The following is a 7,141-nucleotide window of genomic DNA, read 5'->3' as shown; positions in this document are numbered from 1 at the left end:
TCGAGACATTCATCAATCAAAATAGCACCTGCGACTGTTAATATCGATAATGCTCCATATGCATGGCGTAATATACAAAATCGGTACAAGTCGGAGAAATCTCGTAAAGAAACCTTTAAATACAAAGTTGGGGACTATGTGCGCATCAGTCGAGCGAAAGGCATCTTTGAGAAAGGATATGAGACTAATTGGAGTAAAGAAATATTCCAAATAACGAAAGCAGTCCTCAAACAATCATTACCAATATACGAGCTGAAAGATTTAGCTGATGAACAAATTGAAGGATTTTTTTACGAGCCAGAGTTGGTGCTTGTCAATAAACAAACGAACAAGGATGAATTCGTAGTTGAACATGTCATACGCTCTAAAGGAAAAGGAAAAAATAAACAAATTCTTGTTCATTGGGAGGGATATCCTGATAAATTTGATTCGTGGATACCTGCGTCAGAGCTGCACGTCATCGGAAAAAATGAAGAGGAATGAATTTTATATGGTACTCCCAAGCAATAACAGCATGGACTATCATCTCGATAATACAGCATCAAAATATACAACATTGCTCCCGAAACAAGTTGAGTTGGAAGGAGAATGGGTTGTGGGCCTGAGTGAAATCTAGTTTCCTTGTAATTTTTTACATATACGTGATAGGAAAGATGCCTCCATCAACTTTGTTAGTAGCGGAAAAGACAATAAGGGCAAGGCAAATCTACCACAAACATTTGTTCTACCAACTGCGGTTTTCAAGAANAATATTCCATTGAAAAATTGTGAAAAATCGAAATTGTGTAAACATAAAAACATCTTGAGAAAGTTGGCAGACAAAAGACAGAGTTTATCCAGCAAGAAAAAAATTCTCAATCAGAAAGGCGGTGCATTCCTGCCCATGTTATTGGGGCCTCTCATTAGCGCAATCATTTCAGCTGTTGTATAATCATGGAACATGCACGAAAAATGATACTTGTGCCGGAAGACAGTGTGGAAAAATTGAAGAAAAATTCTACACATGACGTTCATCACGTTCTAACGGAGCTGGCTAAAGAGATTCAACCATCAGCTCAAACCCCTGGCACTAATACAAGTCGATTGGATGCTCAATTATTGGAAATTTTGAATGCAAAAACACCCAAGGATGATCATGAGAAATGGAAATTGTATAATGACGTTTTGAGACGCTATTTGTTTTATACACAGCAGAGTAAAGTACCTGTGCAAGAAACGGAGACCCCCGACCCGGAGCCCGATACACGATATGACCCAAAAGCTATTGTAGCGACTATACCTGCGACCTTCCAAAGAAAAGCCTTGGGTATTTTGGAATACATCGATAGAGTAGACACTGGAAGAAAACTCAAGTGGGATGCAAGGGGACAAGTGACTTTGAATGGTCAATCACTTGATGGCGTGAAGAGTGTCGATTTAATTCAAGATGTGGTCAGAGCCCGTAAAACTTGTCAAGCTAAAGGCTGGGAACATTTTGCCGTGTATCTCCATAGTATAAATACACCTCGCGAGTTTATGGGTAACCCTAAATTTCATCGTGTACCGCAAATACCCTCTAGTAGGCCCAAAGTACAGCCTGAGATTTCGGAGGACGAAAGCTTTGAAGAGGAGGGTGGTACACCCCGCAGCTCGCTCGTGCACCGTACTCGTCGGAATTTGAAGAGAAGAGTGCGAGTTTTTTCTCCATACGGCAAAAAAGAAAAAAAGACCTCAGGACTTTCATCATGGCTTCAATTTTAGAAGAAGAGAAACTATCGGGGGCCTATTTTCATCCTCCAGAGCCTGTGGCTTATACGGGAGCACGAAATATTCTCACAAAATATAAGAATGAAATTGAAAAAAATAAAATAAAAAATTGGCTAAACGCACAGAATACTTATACTCTCCATAGACCCATCAGACGTAAATTTCCACGGTTACATTATACAGTGACAAACATTGATGATGTATGGGAGGCTGATTTGGTTGAGTTGAGATCACTAAAGACATACAATGATGGGATTTCATATTTACTTGTGGTCATTGACGTTTTAAGCAAGTTTGCCTGGGTTGAACCATTGAAGGACAAGTCGGCACCGCAGGTACTCGAGGGCTTTAAACGTATAATGGGAAGGAGCGGTGGTCGTGTGCCTGTTTGTATACAAACTGACAAGGGAAAAGAATTTATGGCTAGCAGTGTCCAAAAATTTTTCTCTGATAAAAAAATTCAATTTCGTGTTGCGCGTAATCCTGACATAAAAGCCGCAATCGTGGAACGTTTCAATCGGACACTGAAGGAGCGCATGTGGCGTTACTTTACACATAGTCGAACATATAAATATATGGATGTGTTGGAACAAATTGTCGACTCTTATAACAACTCGAGACATTCATCAATAAAAATGGCACCTGCGACTGTTAATATCGATAATGCTCCATATGCATGGCGTAATATACAAAATCGGTACAAGTCGGAGAAATCTCGTAAAGAAACCTTTAAATACAAAGTTGGGGACTATGTGCGCATCAGTCGAGCGAAAGGCATCTTTGAGAAAGGATATGAGACTAATTGGAGTAAAGAAATATTCCAAATAACGAAAGCAGTCCTCAAACAATCATTACCAATATACGAGCTGAAAGATTTAGCTGATGAACAAATTGAAGGATTTTTTTACGAGCCAGAGTTGGTGCTTGTCAATAAACAAACGGACAAGGATGAATTCGTAGTTGAACGTGTCATACGCTCTAAAGGAAAAGGAAAAAATAAACAAATTCTTGTTCATTGGGAGGGATATCCTGATAAATTTGATTCGTGGATACCTGCGTCAGAGCTGCACGTCATTGGAAAAAAATGAAGAGGAACGAATTTTATATGGTACTCCCAAGCAACAGCAGCATGGACTATCATCCTGATAATACAGCATCAAAATATACAACATTACTCCCGAAACAAGTTGAGTTGGAAGGAGAATGGGTTGTGGGCCTGAGTGAAATACAGTTTCCTTGTAATTTTTTACATATACGTGATAGGAAAGATGCCTCCATCAACTTTGTTAGTAGCGGAAAAGACAATAAGGGCAAGGCAAATCTACCACAAACATTTTTTCTACCTACTGCGGTTTTCAAGGACCTGACCGATCTCGTAGGTTTCATGAATAACTTTGCACCCTTGAAGGATCATATAAAATTTGAGTATTCTACCCAACAAGGCTTTGTGAAAATTGGAAGACATTGCACCTCCAAAACATGCGGTAGCACGGTACACGCATTAGACTTTTCGGATAAATTGGCTGATATGTTGGGGTTTGAGAGGCGCGTGCACAGTTTCACAAACGCAAAGCCGTATTGTGAGGGATATCTACCTGCCAGTCGGGTCAGGGGTTTACCTGAAAGCTTGTTCATCTATAGTGACCTTTGTGTACCCTATGTAACAGGTGATGTGCAGTCATCTCTTTTACGAGTGGTGCCATTCAATGCTTCTGGTTATACATATGGAGCCACACACTGTGCTACTTTTTCAAATCCTCATTATATTCCGTTGATGAGATACTCATTTCGCACAATTGAAATAGATATAAGGTGCAATCGTGGTGAAATGATACCATTCGAGTACGGACCCTTGAACGTGACACTTCATTTCAAGAGAATTGATTAACGAGCAAAATGAGTCCTTACATTGCATATTACGCGAACCAGGCTGGTGGAGGGTCAGTGGAGAGATACAATAATTTCGGACGGGTCTATGTTGGAAGCCCATATCAACGGGGCCATGGAATTGGGGCTTTCCTCGGGGGCCTCTTTCGTCGAATTCTGCCCTTCCTCGGTAGTGCAGCTCGAGCAGTCGGTAAAGAAGCTCTCAACGCGGGAATTAACGTTGTAGGCGATGTAGTGACAAACGGAAAACCCTTAAAGGTGGCGCTGGAGGATCGGCTAGCGGAGTCGGGATTAAAATTGAAAAGGAAGGCACAGGAAAAAATTGGGTCCATGATGCGTGGATCAGGATATAAAAGAAAGCGTAAACGCCTCGCATCTCATAAGCTCACTGGACGCGGGTCTGCCAAGACATCCAAAACGAGGAAGAATAAAAAGAAGAGAAATATTCCAAAAAATAAGAAAAAAGGAAAAAAAGTGAAAAAAAATAAATCCAAGAGGAAGACTCGCGATTTATACGATATTTTCAACTAACCATCATGTCGTTTCTACATTCACACTCTTCCGAGTGCGTGAAATCGGAGCTCGATCTGTTCACTATACCCCCGACGCAGACGAGTATTGAAAATTCTCAATTTGTTTATTATAATCCTGTGTCTACTTTATCGGACGACGCCCCAATCGAATTCATCGTACCAGGCCATGGAGAAGAATACATTGATTTGGCACACACTATGATAAAAATTCGAGCGAAAATTTTGAGACCCGATGGCACTGCTGCTATTGAGGATTCCATCGGTCCTGTGAATAATTTTTTGCATTCTATATTGTGCAATTTATATTTCAAGATCAAAAAGTTGTTACGCCGCCAAATAAGCTCTACGCCTATAGAGCATATATTGAAACATTGCTGAACTATGGAGAAGATGCCAAGTCCTCGCATCTCGGAATGGCTCTATGGTCAACTGATACCTCTGGCGCTATGGATACCGCTGCAGTTGTGGGCGCTGATGTGAAAAAAAATAAAGGCCTAATCTCTCGACAAGTATTTACGAAAGGTGGAAGACCGTTTGATCTGCTGGGACATTTGCATTGTGACGTTTTCAATCAAGATAAATTTTTGATGAACGGTGTAGAGCTACGTGTTCGTCTTATCCGCGCAAAGGATGAATAGTGTCTCATTNGAAGATGCCAAGTCCTCGCATCTTGGAATGGCTCTATGGTCAACTGATACCTCTGGCGCTATGGATACCGCCGCAGTTGTGGGCGCTGATGTGAAAAAAAATAAAGGCATAATCTCTCGACAAGTATTTACGAAAGGTGGAAGACCGTTTGATCTGCTGGGACATTTGCATTGTGACGTTTTCAATCAAGATAAATTTTTGATGAACGGTGTAGAGCTACGTGTTCGTCTTATCCGCGCAAAGGATGAATATTGTCTCATGGACGATACTACACTTAATTATAAAGTAAATATTGTGGAGGCCTCTTTAATTGTTCGACGCGTGAAACTCAGCCCTGGAATATTGATAGCTCACGCTAAAACGCTTGCAAAGACAACTGCAAAATATCCCTTGACCCGTGTTGAGGTTAAATCTTTTGTTCTGCATAATGGAATTATGGGAGAGACGATAGATAACGCAATTTTAGGGCAACTGCCTAAAAGAATTATACTTGGATTTGTTGACAATGCCAGTTTCAATGGAGCGAGGAAGAAGAATCCCTTCAACTTCCAGAATTTTGGAATCAACTTTTTATGCCTGAATGTCGATGGACGCCAAGTACCTACGAAACCCCTGCAACCGAGTTTTACCTCTGACGGGTGTCTAGATGTGGAAGCTTTTAATACTTTATTTGCGGGGACTGGAACGCATTTTAGTGACCATGGAAATAACATTTCTCGTCTAGCATATTCCGACGGCTTTTGTTTATTCGCCTTTGACCTGACTCCCGATTTATCTGCAAGTTCTGCCGGTCATTGGAATCTCGTAAAGAGTGGGAGTGTTCGTATTGAAGTACGATTCAACAAAGCAACAGAGCAAAATGTAAATTGTCTACTATATGCTGAATACGATAATTTGTTGGAAATTGACTCAACAAGACAAGTTATTGTCGACTACAGTGGCTGAAAAAGAATACTAAACTATTTAATAGAGGTTCACCACACAATTACCTTAGTTGCATCCAAACAACCTAGCAGGTGTCACACCATAAACCTTTTCTACCCAGGTCACAAGGCCACAACTATTGTCCTGCGTACCATCGTCTTATGAATACATTTGAGCTCCTGAAGGTACTACTCCATACCGATACATCAATTGGAGGCGTCTACCCTGCTGACCGTGTCCCCTGGACATGGTCTCGGCCCTGTGCCATCATCATCAACACCGATAACCACAACCAAGCAGGAAGCCACTGGGTTGCTATTTACCTCGGTTCAAATGGCCGAGGAATCTATTTCGGCAGCTTCGGAATGCCGCCTTTCGACACAAGAATCGCTCAGCGTCTTAAGCGAAATTGCCATGTATATGAATGGAGCCAGAAAAGACTCCAAGATATATCGTCTGATGTTTGTGGCCAGTACTGCATTACTGTGCTTCACTGGTTGTTCAATGATCGGTCTTTACAATCCTTTCATAAACTATTTTCTTCAGACACAAAACGTAACGATCGCATTATTATGAAAATGTTTAAAAAAATTACTCAAAACCGAAATTGTAATCGTAAAAATTTAAGTAAACCTTTTCAGAGCTTATCTGGCAAAGGTATTTTACATTGTAATCAGCGTTCCACTAAAAAAATTATGCACCTTCATTAATTGATCAATAATAATAATAATAATAATAATAATAATAATAATAATAATAGTAATAGTCTAGATGTGAAAGCCGAAATGAATTCGGAAAAATAAATAAACCGAACTAAAAACTCACTTTGAGTTTCTTACCCTTCTTTGGGGTGTTCTTCGCCATCGTGTAGATAAAATAATCCAAATGTGGGCACGATGATCCTAGGATAGGCACTGTACTGGCACTAGTTCCGGTGAGGTCGAGGGCTAACGCCGAACTACCGAACTCACGAGCGTCTCGAGACACCTCAGAGCGCGGAATTCACCGCTCAATCACCCGAATTTTGATTGGTACGGACACGCCCCTCGAAGGTGCGAATCTAACGACAATTAATCGCGACTCTCACGACCTGGCGCGATTATTCAAATCTCACCTAACTTTTCTCTAATCACCTAACACAAAACTCGTTCCTTTTTATTAATTATTACGCAAGACTAGGCCGAGCTGATTGTCGTTCGGATAATTACGAAGAGTCTTTGGCGCTTCCCACGGATCGGATCTCCGGGATTTTCGGGGTTAAAAGACAAGTTACCGGCACTTGTTATGACTCCACTACTAATTNGTTTCTCTCATCAAAAACCCAAAGGCAACCTGGCGATTCGTTGGAGACGATGGTTGCACTCGCTCCGAACGACCTTCCACCCAAAACAAAAACGTAACCA

This window comes from Diachasma alloeum, unplaced genomic scaffold (genome assembly GCF_001412515.2).
Source record: "Diachasma alloeum isolate Michigan unplaced genomic scaffold, Dall2.0 Dall_scaffold_01339, whole genome shotgun sequence".
NCBI classification, from domain to species: Eukaryota; Metazoa; Arthropoda; class Insecta; order Hymenoptera; family Braconidae; genus Diachasma; species Diachasma alloeum.
This window is presented reverse-complemented; position numbering follows the sequence as displayed.